Genomic DNA, 20075 nt, shown 5'->3' with positions numbered 1-20075 from the left:
TTAATGGTTTTTGTGGTAAAGTTTATGGTGTCTGATATTAAGATGGCTACGCCTGCTCTTTTTTCATTTCTGTTGGCATGGTATATCTTTTTCCAGCCTTTCACTTTCAGTCTGTATGGATCTTTGTTGGAAAGATGTGTTTCTTGTAAGCAGCAAATAGATGGGTTTTGTTTTTTAACCCAATCAGCCAAACGGTGTCTTTTAACTGGACAGTTCAGGCCATTCACGTTCAATGTGACTAATGATAAGTGGTAACTTTGCCCTGCCATTTGCCAAAGATAAGTTCTAATATATGCTTTGAATTCCCTGTGATCTTTTGCTGTGAGCTTTCCTTCCTTGGTTTCCTTCCTTTACCTTCTTTCATATTGATGACCGTGTTTCTTTGTTTCTGTGTGTAACACATCTTTAAGCATCTTTTGCAGGGCTGGACGAGTGGCAACAAATTCTTTCAATTTCTGTTTGTTATGAAAAGTCTTTATTTCACCTTCATTCACAAATGATAGCTTTGCAGGATATAATATTCTGGGCTGGCAGTTGTTCTCTCTTAGTACCTGGGCTATATCTTGCCATTCCCTCCTAGCTTGTAGAGTTTCTGATGAGAAGTCAGCTGTGAGTCTGATTGGAGATCCTCTGAGAGTAATCTGACGTTTCTCTCTTGCACATTTTAGGATCTTTTCTTTATGTTTCACTGTGGAGAGTTTAATTACAACGTGCCGTGGTGAGGGTCTCTTTTGGTCATGTTTATTAGGGGTTCTGTGAGCTTCCTGTACTAGGATTTCTCTGTCCTTCTCCAAACCTGGGAAATTTTCTGCTAATATCTCACTAAAAAGGCCTTCTAATCCTTTCTCCCTCTCCATGCCTTCAGGAACTCCTAGAACCCGAATGTTGGGTTTTTTAATAGTATCCTGAAGATTCCCGACAATATGTTTTAGATTCCTAATTTCCTCTTCTTTTCTTTGGTCTGACTGTATCCTTTCCTGTTCTCTGTCTTCTAAGTCCGATATTCTCTCTTCTGCTTCTCCCATTCTGTTTGTAAGGCTCTCTATTGTGTTTTTCATTTGATCTATTGAATTCTTCACTTCAGTCACTATCCCAGTTTCCTGTTGTACTAGTTGTTTCGTTTCATTTTGATTCCTCCTTAATATTTCATTTTCACGAGAGAGATTTTCTATCTTGTCCATTAAGGATTTCTGTAGTTCAAGAATTTGTTTTTGAGAACTTCTTAATGTTCTTATCAATTTTTTGAGATCTGCTTCTTGCATTTCTTCTATGTCATCATCCTCATAATCTTGAATTGGGGTGTCTTTTTCATTTGAGGGCTTCATGGTGACTTCCTTGTTTTTATTACCTTGGTTTTTGCGTTTGTTATTTGTCATATTGGAGATATTTGGTTTCTTCACTGTGGTGCTTTTTCTTGTTATACTATGACTCTAGATTAAGTGGACTATCTGTTTTTGATGGAGCCTTAGGGCTTGAGATGGGTGTGGCCTGAGAGCTCTGTTTGGTGTGCCAAAGGTGACACTCCCAGGTTAGGCGTGGTAAACCTCTCTCTCTCTCTCTCTCTCTTTTTTTTTTTGATTCAACAGGGAAGTTATTCTGCACAGCTGAACAAAGTTGGAGGTAGTTAGCAGGCAAATGATATACCCACAGGAGCCAGAGATCAGAAGCTCTTTCCCAAGGACACACAGGGAATCTGTTCGGCCCTTAGAGTGGGCTCAAATTCTCCTTCAGTCTCCCACTGGGTTGCCAAAGTTACGGAATTGTAGCGTCTCTGGAGAGTGCTCACGTGAATTCCGTGAGTTCTCTCCCCCACCGTCTCTTTTTTCACAGTCTCAGTTCAGTAGCACCATAAATTTACTAAGTCCTAATCTCCTGTTAATTCGCCCCACCCAGAGTCAGGTTTTACTGCTAGGCTCAGGGCCGGTGCAGACCTGAGGTCGCTCTGCTTATGACGTATGTCCAAGATGGCGCCTGCTCTTTGTCTTGCTCGCCCTTGAGAGGTGAGCGGAGAGAGAGAAACCCGTGTCCATACCAGTCACCTCTTTTTTTTTTTCCCTCTCTCTCTCTTCCAGTTAGCTTGGTGAAGTCCCCCCCGCCCCGGGGGTCGTTCCCTCTAGTCTCCTCTCTCCGCTTGCCTGCCGGTGTCTCGGGTTATTGAGGTTCGGCTCACCTCGCGTTCCAGCGCTGGTGTGTTGAGTCTGCCGCTGATGTCCCGAACTGTGGGCTCCCACGCTCTCCACGCAGGTCTGCTCCCCTTCCAGCGCCGATGTGTGGACTCGGAGCCCTGGACTTCCCAAGTCTCCCCGCTGTTGCACTCCCCTTCGAGCACTTGCGTGCAGACCCTGCAGCTTGCGCAGCTCAGTCCCGCAGCTCGGCTTCCGCGGCTCAGTCCCGCGGCTCGGTCCTGCGGTTCAGCTTTCGCGCGCGGTGGGCGACCTTGTTCTCCCAGTAGGTCCTCCGATTCACGCCCACTGGATCCAGAAGAGTTTTGTCTGCAATATTTTCCTGGTTCTTTTTTCTGAGGCTACCGTAACTCCCCTTTTATTAAACTAAATTTTCCCGGACTATCGGTGCGCACCCTCACTATTCCGCCATCTTGGCTCCCTAGAAAAGCTTTCTTTAACCCTGAGCCCAAACAACTAGTATTAACTTATTCTCTGAACTTAAGGATATGAGAGCAGGGGCCAGAGCTGTGGCATAGTAGGTTAAGACTCCACCTGCAGGGGCCAGTGCTGCGGCATAGCCGGTAAAGCTACCATCTGCAGTGCTTCATATGGACCGGCATCCCATATGGGTGCAGCCCAGCTGCTCCACTTCCAAACCAGACCTCTGCTATGGCCTGGGAAAGCAGTAGAAGATGGCCCAAGTGCTTGGGCCCCTGCACCCACATGGGAGACCAGGAAGAAGCTCCTGGCTCCTGGCTTTGGATCAGTGCAGCTCCGGCCATTGCAGCCAATTGAGGAGTGAACCAGCAGATGGAAGACCTCTCTCTCTCTCTCTCTCTCTGCCTCCTCTTCTGAGTAACTCTTTCAAATAAATAAATAAATCTTAAAAAAAAAGACTGTGCCCACAGTGCCAGCATCCCAGATGGGCACCTGCATAGGAAGCCTGGAAGAAGCTACAGGCTCCTGAGCTACTGGATCAGCTCAGCTCCAGCTGTTGTGGCCGTTTGGGGAGTGAACCAGCGGATGGAAGACCTTTCTCTCTGCCTCTCCCTCTCTGTGTTTGTAACTCTGCCACTCAAATAAACAAATAAATCTTTAAAAAAAAGGTGGCAGGTGTGTGTGGTGCCAATAGGTTTCTAGTTACAGCGTTTACCATTCTCTCTTTCCCAGGTGAATGCCCCTGTCATCTCTTGGCCCAGATGTGTGACTTGGGCAGGGACATGCAGTAAGCAATGAGAAGGGAAGGGTCCTCCACCAGGCTATCAGCTGTCAGTTTCAACCCTGGGACCACCAAATCATCCATCACATCCACTCCCAACTCTCATCTTTCAGAGATATCTGGAACCCAATTTGTAAGAATGAAATATTTTGGCTGAAATATTTGGGTCCAGTGTCAGAAATTGGAAGTCAAATCATTAATCTAAGGATTAGCAAACTATGGTCCATGGACCAAAATCAGCATACTGCTGTTTTTGTAAATAAAGTTTTATTGAAACACAGCCACACCCATTCATTTATGTATTGTCTGTGGTTATTTTCAGCCTACAACAGCAGAATTGAGCAGGTGCAACAGAGACTTCATGGCCTACAAAGCCTCAAATGTTTACTTGCTGGCCCTTTACTGAAAAATTATGTCCATCCCTTTGATAAACACCTATATTCTGACCCACCTACGCTTTGATTTCCTCTACCACAGAAGCCAGAAAGCAAAACACTCAACTTTAACCTCCTTTGTGGCTAGAGGAAGCAAATGTGAAACCATTTTTGTCTGTAATATAGGTAGAAGTCCCTGGAAAGGTTTCCCCTCCTTCAACCTCTCTCCCCTCACCCACCACCAGCCTCAAAGAGCAAAACAAAAAGAGAAAAACCTATAGAATGGAACAAGCTTGCTCTTCAACTTTATTACTTCCCCTTTCTCTGTCAAGCCCTTTCTGACTGTAATACACCCACGACACCTGGAGATGCAGTAACCAAAGTGCAACCATGAAGACCAAAGCATTGAGCAGGTACCCAGCACAAGAATATGTTCTAAGCACCTCCAGATTTCTTGCCATGTGAGAACAATCAACCTCGCCTCATTAAGCCAGTCTGGCAGGGTTTTCAGCTACTCAGCTGGATTCAATCCTATCTGATCCTTAGGCATTAAAAAAATATATATCCTAACTCCTTAACCATGAAAAAAGTGAAGTCAGAACCTTACAAACTGGATGCCAATGCAGAGGCAGAGTGTGACAGACAGGAACTGACCAACAGGGGAAACAGACCCGTGGCCCAGGTGGCTAGAAGATCAAGGAATGGATTGTTAGTCCCTGACCCAGGAGGACTGGGAAATGTAGCCCCATGCCATGAGGGCCTGAGGACAATGTTCTGAAGCCCCAAGTGTTAGCTAGGGCGAGAGAGAGGAGAGAGGAGAGGGGAGAGGAGAGAGGGGAGAGCGGAGAAGGGAGAGAGGGGAGAGGGGAGAGGGGAGAGGGGAGAGGGGGGAGAGGGGAGAGGGGAGAGGGGATAGAGGGGAGAGAGGGGAGAGGGGAGAGAGGGGAGAGAGGGGAGATGGGAGAGAGGGGAGAGGGGAGAGAGGGGAGAGGGGAGGGGAGAGCGGAGAAGGGAGAGGGGAGGGGAGAGGGGATAGAGGGGAGAGAGGGGAGAGAGGGGAGAGGGGAGGGGAGAGGGGAGAGGGGAGAGGGGAGGGGAGAGGGGAGAGGGGAGGGGGGAGGGGAGAGGAGAGAGGGGAGAGAGGGGAGAGGGGAGAGAGGGGAGAGAGGGGAGAGGGGAGAGAGGGGAGAGAGGGGAGAGAGGGGAGAGAGGGGAGAGGGGAGAGGGGATAGAGGGGAGAGAGGGGAGAGAGGGGAGAGGGGAGAGAGGGGAGAGAGGGGAGAGAGGGGAGAGAGGGGAGAGAGGGGAGAGGGGAGAGGGGATAGAGGGGAGAGAGGGGAGAGAGGGGAGAGGGGAGGGGAGAGGAGAGAGGGGAGAGAGGGGAGAGGGGATAGAGGGGAGAGAGGGGAGAGAGGGGAGAGGGGAGAGGGGATAGAGGGGAGAGAGGGGAGAGAGGGGAGAGGGGAGGGGAGAGGAGAGAGGGGAGAGAGGGGAGAGGGGAGAGGGGAGAGGGGATAGAGGGGATAGAGGGGAGAGAGGGGAGAGGGGAGGGGAGAGGAGAGAGGGGAGAGAGGGGAGAGGGGAGGGGAGAGGAGAGAGGGGAGAGAGGGGAGAGGGGAGAGGGGATAGAGGGGAGAGAGGGGAGAGAGGGGAGAGGGGATAGAGGGGAGAGAGGGGAGAGAGGGGAGAGGGGAGGGGAGAGGAGAGAGGGGAGAGAGGGAGAGGGGAGAGGGGATAGAGGGGATAGAGGGGAGAGAGGGGAGAGGGGAGGGGAGGGAGAGAGGGGGAGAGAGGGGAGAGGGGAGGGAGAGGAGAGAGGGGAGAGAGGGGGAGAGGGGAGAGGGGATAGAGGGGAGAGAGGGGAGAGGGGAGGTGAGGGTAGAGGGGAGGGGAGAGGGGAGAGGGGAGAGAGGGGAGAGAGGGAGAGGGAGAGGAGAGAGGGAGAGGGGAGAGAGGGGAGAGAGGGGGAGAGAGGGGAGAGGGGAGAGGGGATAGAGGGGAGGGGAGAGGAGAGAGGGGAGAGAGGGGAGAGGGGAGGGGAGAGGAGAGAGGGGAGAGAGGGGAGAGGGGAGAGGGGATAGAGGGGAGAGAGGGGAGAGGGGAGAGAGGGTAGAGGGTGAGGGGAGAGGGGAGAGGGGAGAGAGGGGAGAGGGGAGAGGGGATAGAGGGGAGAGAGGGGAGAGAGGGAGAGGGGGAGGGGGAGAGGAGAGAGGGGAGAGAGGGGAGAGAGGGGAGAGGGGAGAGAGGGGAGAGAGGGGAGAGAGAGGAGAGAGGGGAGAGGGGAGAGGGGATAGAGGGGAGAGAGAGGGGAGAGAGGGGAGAGGGGAGGGGAGAGGAGAGAGGGGAGAGAGGGGAGAGGGGATAGAGGGGAGAGAGGGGGAGAGGGGAGAGGGGAGAGGGGATAGAGGGGAGAGAGGGGAGAGAGGGGAGAGGGGAGGGGAGAGGAGAGAGGGGAGAGAGGGGAGAGGGGAGAGGGGAGAGGGGATAGAGGGGATAGAGGGGAGAGAGGGGAGAGGGGAGGGGAGAGGAGAGAGGGGAGAGAGGGGAGAGGGGAGGGGAGAGGAGAGAGGGGAGAGAGGGGAGAGGGGAGAGGGGATAGAGGGGAGAGAGGGGAGAGAGGGGGAGGGGATAGAGGGGAGAGAGGGGAGAGAGGGGAGAGGGGAGGGGAGAGGAGAGAGGGGAGAGAGGGGAGAGGGGAGAGGGGATAGAGGGGATAGAGGGGAGAGAGGGGAGAGGGGAGGGGAGAGGAGAGAGGGGAGAGAGGGGAGAGGGGAGGGGAGAGGAGAGAGGGGAGAGAGGGGAGAGGGGAGAGGGGATAGAGGGGAGAGAGGAGAGAGGGGAGAGAGGGTAGAGGGGAGGGGAGAGGGGAGAGGGGAGAGAGGAGAGAAAGAGAGAGACTGACTTAAGGAACTCATTCACATGATCAAGGAGGCTGGCAAGTCGATCTGCAGGGCTGGCTGGCAGGCTGCAGACTCAGGAAGAACCATGTTGTAATTCAAGCCCTGTCTGCTGCAGAACTGCCCCTTGCTCAGGGAGCTCAGTCTTTTTGTTCTATTAGGGTCTTCAATTGATTGGGCGCGGCCCACCCACTCTATGGAGGGCAATCTGCTTGACTCAGAGTCCGCAGGTTTCAGTGTTAATCTCATCCAAAAACATCCTCGCAGAAACATCTAGAACAATAATAACACCTATCTAGTCACCACGGCTCAGCCAAGTTGACAAATGATATTAGCTATCATAAGTCAGTTGAGTCTGCCAGGATATAACCACATGTGTGTTCCTTTTACTCTACCTGACCACTTGTTCACCTATGGCATAGCAGTTGAGTATAGCAGGGAAGAGTGCAGATTTGGACCCAAGTGCCTGGTATCTATCACATCTACTATGTGGCTGGGGGTAACTTACTTCTCTGTGCCTCCACTTCTTCATCTATAAAATGCAGATAATAGTAGTACCTATATGATAGGATTGTTATGAAGGATAAATGAATTAAAGCACATAGGGTGGTATGAAGCATGTAGTAAATGTGCCTAGGCCCATTTTACAGCCAGAGCCGTGAAGACATCAGGCAACTCTAGAGTCATGAAGAACAAATGATGGTAAATAAGCCAGTCTATGTTAATAAGATAGGAAAGAGAAACTACCCAGCCCATTTAGAGACACCTGTCATCACCCTCAGGGCACCTCATGTCACTGTTAACTAATTGCAAGCTCTCCAGCTCCTCCACTGGACTGCAAGCTCTAAGAGTCCAGGGACCTTGTCTGCCTTATTTGTAGCTGTAATCCCTACTCCTGGTCCAGTGTCCAGTGCATAATAAGGACTGACCTGTATTGATCATTTACTACACACAGGCACTGTTCCAAACACATTACTCATATTATCCCATTTAATTTTCATAATGACTTTATGAGATAGGGACCCTTATAATACCCATCTTTCAGATTAGTAAACTGAGGCAGAAGGAGACTAAATAATTATCAAAGGCCATAGCGTTAGTAAGTGGCAGGATTAGGGACAGAGGCAGGCAGCCTGACTCTCTAGACTGCTCTTAAGTGTTACACCACACGGGTACACACAGTTGCTCCACAAAATATGTGTGTATTGAGAACATCTCTGAGGTGTTGCCGCAGTCAAACTGGGAGTTCTATAGAAAATCATCCAATATATAATATATGAAAATAAAAAATGGAGTCAGGTACAAAATAAGCTAATTCTGTGTATTTTCTGGAAGAGACAATTTAATTAGAGTTTAGGTAATTAAAGCCTTCATTTTTTTAAAAAAACAATACATTCATTTATGCAAGCCTATTCCACAGCATGACCTCTGAAAAAATGCTACGTTACTTACTCCCTATACAAAGTGCCTGCCGAGTCTCCCTGAGAAATGAGAATCACAGGATGTGGACACCCTCATCAACTGCCCATGTCCATGTTGGTCTGCCAACCCCTGTCTGGAACCAGTGGGGTTTTTTTTGTTTTGTTTTTTTGACAGGCAGAGTGGACAGTGAGAGAGAGAGACAGAGAGAAAGGTCTTCCTTTTGCCGTTGGTTCACCCTCCAATGGCCGCCACAGCCGGCGCGCTGTGGCCTGCGCACCGCGCTGATCCGATGGCAGGAGCCAGGTACTTCTCCTGGTCTCCCATGGGGTGCAGGGCCCAAGCACTTGGGCCATCCTCCACTGCACTCCCTGGCCACAGCAGAGAGCTGGCCTGGAAGAGGGGCAACCGGGACAGAATCTGGTGCCCCAACTGGGACTAGAACCTAGTGTGCCGGCGCCACAAGGCAGAGGATTAGCCTAGTGAGCCGCAGCGCCGGCTAGAACCAGTGGTTCTAAGCAGCCACTCCAGCTTCCACTTCTATGGAAAGACGCTGATGTGGCAAAATGGGTCAGTCCCTGGCGACTGGTCCTGCAAATGATGCTCCCCACCCCCGCACTGGGACAGCCTACCCAGCCTTCTTCCAACAGCCCTCTCAACCTCTCCTTTCTGTTTTCAACCTACGTTTACTCATTAACGAAAATACGTACTGGGGAAAGAGATGAAGTGATTTTCCCTATCAGGGCAGGAAATGAGATGTCAGTGGGTTCACGCACGTGAAAAGGTTCTAATTCCTGAATCCTCCATAAATGCAGGGGATAGCTGCCATCATCAGCCACCAACACTCAGACAACTGTGGTGGAGAGCAACAGCAAGGCTATGAAGCCACCATGGTGCCAGGGGAAGCTAGGAATTCCTCCCTACCCATGACCACCTTTGACCATGCCAACAAGCTCCTGGGGTAGGTCCTATTAGATTCCACTTGACAGATGAGGAAGCTGAGGCTGAGCGTGGCTCAGCAATGAACTCACCACAGGAATGCAACCGATAGGTAATCAGTATGTGAGATCACATCCACAGATTGTAGGAACAGACACACTGTAACTCAAGGATACAACTGCTGGCCCACAAGAGGAAGAATTCTGGCTGTGAGGGACCCGGGAGCAGCAACTAAAAAGGAGTCTCCCGACTTGGTCCTCGGCATCTTCGCTCATGCTGTTCTCTCTGCCCACAATGCTTTCCATCTCAGTTTCCACATCTCGGAGCCCAACATACAGAAACAACAGACTGTCCTCTGTATCTCCCTAATGATCCCTCTGAACATTTCTCATGATGACTCTGCTTTCTATACGCTACCAAACTGCTTTCATTTGTGTCTTAGCTTCCCTACAAGACAGAAAGCCAATACCAAGAATCCAACACCAGGAGATACTAATAACTCAGCTGGGCTGAAAGCAGCATTAAAGGCCTGGGCAGGAAAAGTCAGGCAGTCCTGGCCGGTTCATTCACTTCATTTCACAGCAATGCCATGTACCTTGAATGCTGATCAGACACCTTGGACCTTGGAAGGAAAATGGAGCACTAATGAAGACACGGATGCAGGAGCCAGACGGCCCGGATCAGAACTGCTGTCTCAACACTCGCTGGCTGGCTGACCTTAGGTAAGTTACTTACTCCCTGCTTCGCTCACCTTGTCCATAAAATCAGAATCGTAATACTAGTAATTTCATCAGAGGGTTGATCAAATGACCTAACGCATGTGTCAGCTAGAGAGTGCCTGGCACATTTTAAGTGAGATATATGAGAGAGCTTCAAAAAGTCCACTGGAAATGGAACTAAAAGATAAGCTTATTTTGATATGCAAAAATTTTGAAATCTATGCATAGGCTTTTCATAATTTGCATTTCCATGAACTTTCTGAAAACTCATAGTTGTCATCAGCACAATTTCTTTTTTTTTTAAGATTTATTTTTATTTATGTGAAAGACAGTTAGAGAGGTAGGGAGAGATAAAGAGAAGTCTTCCATCCGCTGGTTCACTCCCCAGTGGCCACAACAGTTGGACAAATCCGAAGTCAAGGAGCCATGAGCTTCCTCCAGGTCTCCCACATTGGTGCAGGGGCCCAAGGTCTTGGGCCATCCTCCATTGCTTTCCCAGGTGCATTAGCAGGGAGCTGGACTGGAAGTGGAGCATCCAAGATTCAAACCAGCACTCAAATGCGATGCTGGCACTGCAGGCTGGGCCTTAATCCGCTGTGCCACAGTGCTGGCCACTAGCACAATTTCTTAATAGTACACACCTTGCCCACCTTGTCAGTGCCATGGTATTGACCTGAGATGCAAGCACTCAGAGGTCCAGACCTGCCTTTGCCTATGCCCATTTGAGCACTGAGACCAGCCCCAGGTTCACCTGTTGTTCACTGGTGGTGGCAGTATCATCCAAGTGTCTTTACTTACCCAAGTGGTATTTGTTTCTGATAGTGGCACAAAGGACGGAGGTGAGGATGAGTATTAAGCTTGGTGAGGCTCTGAACAATAGAGTTAGCATTAATCATAGGGAGGCCTGATAGTCTAACCCAGCTGGACTAGATGCAGGTTAATAGTCACCTTTAGGATCTACTTTCTTGCCCAGTCTCAGACAGAAAGTGTAGGATAGCTTCTAAGCCTACCTTGCTAGGCTGTCTTTCCCATCACTTCTGTTTCATCTAATTTCTTAAGAAAAAAAGACTTTCTCTTTCCCTGCCTCTTATAACTTTTGGAGCCCTGAGAGAGTATTCCCAGAGCCTCAGTCTCAGCACTAGCACTCTTCTCATAATATATGAAATCTGGAAGATAAATGTCACAGTGAACATACTTTTCATCAATTGCATGTCTCAACTAAGAATTCACACTTATTGCTTGACATGCAGCTTTCATATTTTAAGACAGTTATTTCAGAGTAACAGTATAGAATGTTGAAGAAAACTTCAGCCACTCTGTACCATGCCCGCATGCACTCTCTTTTGCTCATCAATGAACACACTGTTCATTCTTCTTGAACCTATAGTAGAAGGGAGACATACGGCTTGGGGGGGGGGGGTAGTACAGGAAATGGGGAGAAACTGATGTCAAATACTGAAGTCATTATGTCAAATACTACAGTTATTTCAACAAATTTGGAGCTAATACTTTTTAAAATTTTTATTTATTTTCTTTTATTTGACAGGTAGGGAGACAGAGATCTCCCATCTGCTGGTTTATTCCTCACATGCGTGCAACGGCCAGGGCTGAGCCAGGCTGAAACTACGAGCTAAGAATTCAATCCATGTCCCCCTTTGGATGGTAGGAGTCCAAGCACTTACGCTGTCACCTGCTACCTCCCATGGTATGCAACAGCAGAAAGCTGGAATCAGGAGCAGAGGTAGGACAGAAACCCAAGCACTCCCACATACGATGCAGGGGTCCCAAGCACTCTTAACTGTGGCATCAGGTACCCATCTCGGAAGATGATTTCTGACTTTCTTCCTTCCTGCACATTACTCTCTCCCGGAAAACCCTGTCTCCCAGCCCACAAGGGAAAAACACTGGTCTCCACTCAAAAAAAAAAAAAATCCTGAAGTGCCATACCACTGCTTCCACCCTTCCATCCTGTGATAGTATTTGACATGAATGAACAGACTGCTTCCCACACCAGTATCTACACTGCTCCATAAGAAGATGCATCTGCATGCACAAAAATGGTACCTCTTTCAGCTAAGATTAAGTGTGGATCACTCTGCCACTGTCAGAGTTCTGGAAGCCATCGCTGGGGGGTTTACGAGAGCCCTTTGTGACACTTTCTAGGTACGGGGACTTCAGACATGCTGTGATCCCTTTGCTCAGCACCACACACTCACAATGCACGCTCACATGTCACGACAGGACCATTCAGCTCTAGGCACACAGTGACAGCATTTGCTAATGACAAAACCTACCAGAAAACTCCTCCATTTACACTGCACTATCTAAAATCCTACAGAATCTCTCTGTATTTTTAGCCAGTTGTTACTTTTCAAGACAGAGAATTATACAGATCCTCTCTCTGCCAGACAAATCACACCTTCTTTTCGTTGGCGCCAAAGCTCCCCTCATTAGATTCCAAAAATTGCTATGTCAATATTTCAGCATTTGTTTAACAAATCTCTACTTGACCAATTAAAACCCTTGTATTTTTATAGACTTCATCCATGCCTCCATGCAGCATCTAGCATTTCATGTTGACAAAATCCTCAACTTCTAAATTCATCCCATATGTCTCTACTACAATCTGGCAAGAACTTTAAAAATGTTCAGAATTTGGCTGTGGAAGTCTACTTCTAAGAACTGATCTTAAGAAAATTATCAGAGATTCCCAAAAGGATTAATGTAGAAAACATTTCATTGCAGTATTAAAGTGCTCTTCATAAATATAAATATGTACTTAATTAAGCATAATGTAAACATAAGTTAAATCAAATAGTATAGAAGCAGTTTAATACATTTTTGTAGACCCATCAATTGCTATGTCATAGTCATTAGCATGTTCAAAAATATTTAGGACAAGAAAACATATATCTAATAGGATGCAAAACATGTACCCAATAGGATACAAATTTTGCTTTTTTAAGATTTATTTTAGGAGCTGGCACTGTGGCATAATGGGTAAAGTTGCCACCTGCAGTGCTGGCATCCTATATGGGTGGCAGTTCAGATCTGGCTGCTCCACTTCCAAACCAGCTCTCTGCTATGGCCTGGGAAGGCAGTGGAAGATGGCCCAAGCCCTTGGCCCCTGCACCTGTGTGGGAGACCGGGAAGAAGTTCCTGACTCCTAGCTTTGGATCTGCCCAGCTCCAGCCATTGCGACCATTTGGGGAGTGCACCAGTAGATGGAAGACTCTCTCTCTCTCTCTCTCTCTCTCTCTCTCTCTCTCTGCCTCTGCCTCTCTGTAACTCTGCCTTCCAAATAAATTTAGATTTTTTTTAAATTATTTATTTGAAAGGCAAAGTTGAGAGAGAGAGAGAGAGAGAGAGAGAGATCTTCCAACCACTGGTTCACTCCCCAAGTGGCCACAATGGCAGGGATTGGACCAGGCCAAAGCCAGGAGCCAAGAATTTCTTCCAGGTCTCCCACTTGAGCGCAGGGTTCCAAACACATGGGCCATCCTCAGCTGCTCTCCCAGGCACATAAGCAGGGAGCTGGATGGGAAGTGGAGCAGCCAGGACTTGAACCATTAACCATACGGGATGACAGCATTGCAGGCAGCAGCTTAACCCATTACGCCACAACACCCTCCCCAGATACAAAATTTTATGTATGTTATGTGACTATGTTAATATACATACATATATGCTTTACACACATTTATTTGGCACCAATTTATATACATACATGTGTGTGTGTTAGTACACATTGAAAAGACTGAAAAAATACCAAAAATGTTAACTACCTATCACCTCAGGATGACAAGCTAATATATAATTTTATTTTATTTTTGCCTTGAATATTTCCCAAAATTTCTGTGAAGAATATTACTCTTACAACCTGAGATTAAAAGTGTTTTTTAAAACCATTCCAACTCTTTAATTAATTCAGCTGCCCTATCCTGGACTTTCTCCAGTTCCATTATGTCATTCTTGAGATGCAATAGCCAATATGGCATAGGGTTTTTCCAGGTGTCCACTTTTGGGAAATCTGATTTCTAACACTCTCCGAAGTCTCAGAGTCAGTGTCTCCCTCCCTCTCCCTCTCCCCCTCCCTCTCTCTCTCTCCCCCCCCCCACCCCCAAAATCTGCCCCAGAAGTGTCCATCCTATCTACCAAGATCCCTTACCTGCTCTTTGGCTGAGGAAAGAAAATTCTGTATGTACACCCAGAACAAAACACCACCTGGCCACACATGCATATGATGAAAAGAACAAACCAGGTCAATTCCAACCGTAAAGCTGTAAGACTGATTTCTAGTTTGCTTTCCAGCCACATGTGACCTGAGAGACACAGGACTTTAATTAGGGAGAGAGAGACAGCTCTCTGAGCCATAATGCCATCCCCACGCTGCTGCGAGGGAGCAGGATCCAGAAGCAAGGTTTCAGCCGGGCAGAATGACTTCCTCGGGGGTCCAAATCCACGTCTTCTAAACGGATCAGTTCCCAAACCCCTGGGGACTTGGCCAGAATATTCAGACTACGCAGAGGTCAGCTAGGAGTGAGAGAGACAGGATGTGGGGAGGGGCAGGATACAGTCATACAATATGCAAATATGAAAAGTCTAATGAACAGCAATCGATGTTTACATTTACCATAATGAGAGTCTCTGGGAACAGAAACATCTAAACCTCCCCCCCTTTATCTGCAGCTCATGGCCCTGTCAAGTTCAGCTGTCATTTTGAGCTCCTTTAGCTAACTCTAAGCACTTTGGCTGCAACGGTTAGGAGGCCTATTTTCCAAGTTTGGTTTTTTGTTTTTGTTTTGTTTTTTTAATACTTAAATAAAACACGGTTTTGTTTCCCATGTGGAATCAACTTCAAGGTTTACAAAGTTTAGGTTCAAACAAGAAAGAACTATGAACTACGTGGGAGATGTCCCTCTTGTTCAGGAACCACTTGCTGATCTGTGATCCTTCTAAGGGTCTGATGAACCTTAGCACTTAATTCAGGCTGAGCTTCACCTGCACCATGTATGGGGCGCTGCAAAGCATCCAGCAATCTAGGGAAACCTGGAGCAGGGGCTGCAAGGATGTCCCCTAAGCATCTGGTCCATGTTCCAAGGTACCATTCAGGCTGTGCCCAATCTCTCAGTCATCCCAGTGGTGATGTGGTACCCTCCTCCAATCGAACCTCGGCAATGACCAGAGGAATGGGCTATCAGCAAGGGAGCAGAGACACAAGAAGAAAGAAGGAAACTAACCTACAGCGTCCTTTCAAAGGATCACGTTGTGACACAGCAGGTTAAGCCACAGCCTGCACTGCCAGAGTCCCACATGAGCGCTGGTTCGAGTCCCGGCTGTTCCACTTTTGATCCAGCTCTGTGCTAATGCACCAGGAAAAGCAGCAAAGGGTGGCCCAAGTGCTTGGGTCCCTGCCACCCATGTAGGAGATCCAGAAGACGCTCCTGGCTCCTGGCTTCGGCCTGGCCCAGCCCCAGCTGTTGCAGCCGTTTAGTAGGTGGACTGGTTCACTGTAACTCTGCCTTTCCAATAAATAATTTTTTAAATAAAAAGTTCTGTCAAGCATATTATTTAGAGTTATGTTCAAAGTGTGTTTATGGCTTCTCCAGCTGCGGCTACAGCGGCAGTGCCGGCAGAGGCGGTGGCTCGACCGCTCCTCCCGCCTCGTGGGCTCCATCTGCCCTGGCTCGCCTCTTGTTCCAGAAGCTCCAGTGCTGCAGCCAAAGTGCTGGGCCGGTCGGGCCTCGGGTGGCCTAAGCAAAAGAAACGGAGCCCCTGTGCGGGGCACCTACGGCAGCTGCCTTCGCCAGGGAAGCGGCGTCCCTGAGGGAACCGGAAGTCTGTGGTGACCCCTGCCGACCCGGTTCTCAAACGCTGGGGAACCGGAACCCGGCGGCCCTGGGGTTGGCCCTGCTGCCGTGACTCGGGACTCTACATATTCAGGAGATGAATCTGTTGCTTCACATTTTGCTCTTGTCACATTTTGCATGTGAAGATACCAAAAAACGATTTAAAGATTCAGAGAACTCTTTCTTAATGAATAAGGTTTTTGGAAGAAAAGCTTATAGGGGCTGGATCCGATGAAGAAAGAAGTTCTGTGGGAGGAGAACGAGTACATAACGCCTCTCATGCATATCGAGAGGTTTGCGTTGATAGAGACCATTTGAAGAACAAGTTGGGTAAAATGAATAGACAGGTCACAATTTCTGAAAGTGTTGAATGAACGACTACAGTCTAAAGAAGCAGAACTCCTCCAGCTAAGAACAGAAGTGGAAACCCTGCAGGTGATGAGGAATTTAAAATCTCCTTCCTCACACCGAGAGGTGGAGAAGCTGAACTGTGACCTGAAGATCCATGGTTTGGAAAAAGAGCTGCAATTGATGAGGAAAGAATGTGGTAATCTCAAAATAGAACAACAGGCCAAGCAAATGGGTCCATCTGAAGAACTGCCCGCTCTAAGGAGTAAGCATTTCGGGGCCTGTGCCATGGCTCACTTGGTTAATCCTCCACCTGCAGCTCCAGCATCCCATATGAGTGCCGGGTTCTAGTCCCAGTGGCTCCTCTTCCAGTCCAGCTCTGCTGTGGCCCGGGAGAGCAGTGGAGGATGGCCCAAGTGCTTGCGGAGTGAACTAATGGAAGGAAGACCTTTTTCTCTCTTTCTCTCTCTCTTTCTCTCTCTCTCACTGTCTATAACTACCTGTCAAATAAATAAATAAATAAAGAGTAAGCATTTCAAGTGATAATATGCAGCACGCATACTGGGAACTGAAGAGACAAATGTCTACTCTACATCTGGTGACTAAAGTACACACTGACCTACTAAGAAAACTGAAAACCCCACCTGCAACCAAGAAAGCCTACGCCCCAGCAGCCTGCATGGAAAACCTTGGGAAAGACAAAAAGCACAAAACTCCACTTGACAAATTTTACTGCATCATACGAAAGACCTGGCCCTCTCTCACCAAATGGCAAAGCTGTCTGTCATACTACATCTTCCCCTTTTCCAGGATATATGAATATTTTATCAGAGAAAGCAGTTCTCCAAGCATGGACAGATAATGAGAGATGCTTTCCTAATGATGGTACAAACTTTCAGGAACACAACCCTTACAGCAGAAATTCTCTAGAAGATAATTCTTGGGTATTTCCAAGCCCTCCTAACTCAAGTGAGACAACATTTGGGGAAACAAAAATGAAGACTTTGCCTTTACCCAAACTGCCATCTCTGCACTACTTGGATCAACATAACCAAAACTGCCTTTATAAGAATTAACTGTGAGCCGGCGCCGCGGCTCACTAGGCTAATCCTCCGCCTAGCGGCGCTGGCACACCGGGTTCTAGTCCCGGTTGCCCCTCTTCCAGGCCAGCTCTCTGCTGTGGCCAGGGAGTGCAGTGGAGGATGGCCCAAGTGCTTGGGCCCTGCACCCCATGGGAGACCAGGAGAAGTACCTGGCTCCTGCCATCAGATCAGCGCGGTGCGCCGGCTGCAGCGCACCAGCCGCAGCGGCCATTGGAGGGTGAACCAACGGCAAAGGAAGACCTTTCTCTCTCTCTCTCACTGTCCACTCTGCCTGTCAAAAAAAAAAAAAAGAAGAAAAGAAAAGAAAAAGAATTAATTGTGGGCTGGCGCCGCAACTCACTTGGCTAATCCTCCACCTGTGGCGCCAGCATTCTGGGTTCTAGTCCCAGTTGCTCCTCTTCCAGTCCAGCTCTGCTGTGGCCTGGGAAGGCAGTGGAGGATGGCCCAAGTGCTTGGGCCCTGCACCCGCATGGGAGACCAGGAGGAAACACCTGGCTCCTGGCTTCGGATCGGCGCAGCGTGCCAGCCATAGCGGCCATTTGGGGGTTGAACCAACGGAAAAGGAAGACCTTTTTCTCTGTCTCTCTCTCTCTCTCTCTCTCTCTCTCTCACTGTCTAACTCTGCCTGTCAAAAAAAAAAAAAAAGAATTAATTCTGAAGAGATTCCTGATTTTATCATGAGGATGTTGTAACTCTCTTCTCTCAGTAGCTCTCCCGAGAAATTATTTAACAAACTGAAAGTGGATTCTGATGAAATTCTGCAGAGTTCTTCAGTGTATGCAATTGAATACACTGATGATATTATGTACTTGATTTTCTGGTATGAAAGAAGAGTACCCTCCAGCTCCATATTCAAAAAATCAGATATATGCTACTATACTAATAAGTATACAGATTTAAGGTATATTTCAAAAGGCAATTCTACTGTTGATAATAATTGCAAAATTTTGCCCCTCAAAGTAGACATGGTTTTACAAAGTGTGTGAAATGCCTAAATCACCATTCATGAAAGTAAAAAGCCATTAATACAAAAGAAAAGGCATGTATGTTGTATCAGACTGAAAATAGGCTCAAATGGCAATGTGAGGAGGTCTCTGTTGTTTGACTTTATAATGCAGATATGAAAAGCATAATAGAATACAAGTATCTAGGTTACTACATCTCTATAACAGCTGGTGTTTCAAAAGTGTAAGATTTCAAATGACAGTTGTAGTTACAATGTTACTCATTGATAAAATTTTAGAATTGCAAGTTTAAGACTTGAAGTAACTTGATCATAGAGGCCAATTTTTTGCATTTTTGTTTCTTTTAAGAAATGTTTTAATTTCTCTTTTAATTTCTTCATTGACCATTGGTCACTCAAGAGAATGTTGTTTTGTGAAATCTATGTGTGCTCATTGAATTCTTCTTTATACTTTTCTGTATTACTTGAAATATTTTTAACAAAAGGACAAAAAAGGGACTTTTTGTTGTCGATTTCTAGTTTTGTTCTATTATAGTCAGAAAAGATACATACTATGACTTGGATTTTTTTGAACTTTTTAAGACTTATTTTGTGGCCTAACTTGTGGTCTGTCCTGGATAATGTTTCGTGTGTTGATGGGAAGAATGTGTATTCTACAGATTTTGGATGAAATATTCTGTAAATGTCTACAACTGTTTGGTAAACAGTACAGTTTAACTCCAATATTTCTTTGTTAATTTTTTTGGTCTGGATGATCTGTACATCAGTAAAAGTGGAATGTTGATGTCCCCTGTTATTGTATTAAACTTTCTCTCTCCTTTTAGAGCTAATAATGTTTGCTTTATGTAAGTGGGTGCTCCAACTCAGGGTGAATATGTATATTTACATTTGTCATGTGCCCTCATTGAATCGATTTATCATTTTAAAGTGACTGTGTCTATTTTTATAATGTTTTTAATTAAAGCCTATTTTGTCTGATACAAGTATAACTATGGTTTCCATTTGCATGGTATATCTTTTTCCAGCCCTTCACGCTCTTTGTGTCTCTACTAGTGAAGTTTCTTATGGCAGCATGCTGTTGATTTTTTTTTCCTTCCATTGAGCTAATTATATATTTTAATTGTGTAATTTGAATTATTTCAATCAAGGGTGTTATTGATAAGTAAAGACATACTCTTGTCATTCAGTTAATTTTTTTCTATTGTTTTATGTATCCTTTGTTATTTTCTTCCTGTCTTGGTGTTCATCATTGTAGTTTAGTGATTTTGTGTCTTGACAGGGTTTGATTCTGTTTTACATATCTGCTCTATTGTTGAGTTTTGTATTTAGGCATGTTTTCATGATGGTCATTATCATCCTTTTGCTTCTACTTCAGGACACCTTAAAAATTTAATATATGGTCAGTCTAGTGGCGATGAATTTCCAGTTTTTGCTTTTCATGGCAAGTGTTTATTTCTCCTTCATTTCTAAAGGATAGCTTTGATAGTATAGAATGATTGATTTTTTTTCTTTTAGGACTTTGAATACACCATCCAATTTTCTCATGGCCTGCAAAGTTTCTGCTGAGAAGTCTGCCATTAGACTAATTGGAATAAGTGACTTGATATTTTTCTCTTACTGTTTTTAGAATTCTCTTTTTATCTTGTATTTTCAACAGTTTCATTTTAATATGCCTCAGAGAAGAGTATTTTGGTTGAACCTATCTGGAACCCTTCAAGGTTCTAGGACCTAGATGCCCATATCTTTCCCAAGATCTAGAAGGTTTTCAGTAATTACTTCACTGGGTGGGTTTACTATAACTTTTCCCTTCCCCTTCTAAATACTCATAATGTGAAAGTTTGCTTGCTTAATGGTATCTCACAAGTCTTGAAGAATATCTTCATTCCTTCTAATTTGTTTTCTTTCTTTTTTTAATCTGTCAAAAGACCTCTCTTTAAGTCAGAAATTATTTCTTCTGCCTGATCAATTCTGCTGTTGAGGCTCTCAACTGTATTTTTAATTTTTAATTTCATTTATTGAACTGTTAGCTCGAAGATTTCTGATTTAGCTGTTTTGTACAATCTCTCTTTGCTGAACTGA

At 46.6% G+C, this 20075-nt stretch overlaps 1 pseudogene; it reads left to right on the top strand.

Annotated features, from left to right (window-relative positions):
• The first annotated feature begins 15608 nt into the window (after nt 1-15608).
• On the top strand, nt 15609-17005 carry LOC100345262 (5-azacytidine-induced protein 2 pseudogene; annotated as a pseudogene).
• Nucleotides 17006-20075: the final 3070 nt, after the last annotated feature.

Source organism: Oryctolagus cuniculus, chromosome 13 (genome assembly GCF_051225735.1).
Source record: "Oryctolagus cuniculus isolate XC-2025 breed Fujian yellow rabbit chromosome 13, ASM5122573v1, whole genome shotgun sequence".
Lineage (NCBI taxonomy): Eukaryota > Metazoa > Chordata > Mammalia > Lagomorpha > Leporidae > Oryctolagus > Oryctolagus cuniculus.
Note: the sequence above shows the minus strand (reverse complement) of the source record. Positions and strands in the feature narration are given on the sequence as shown.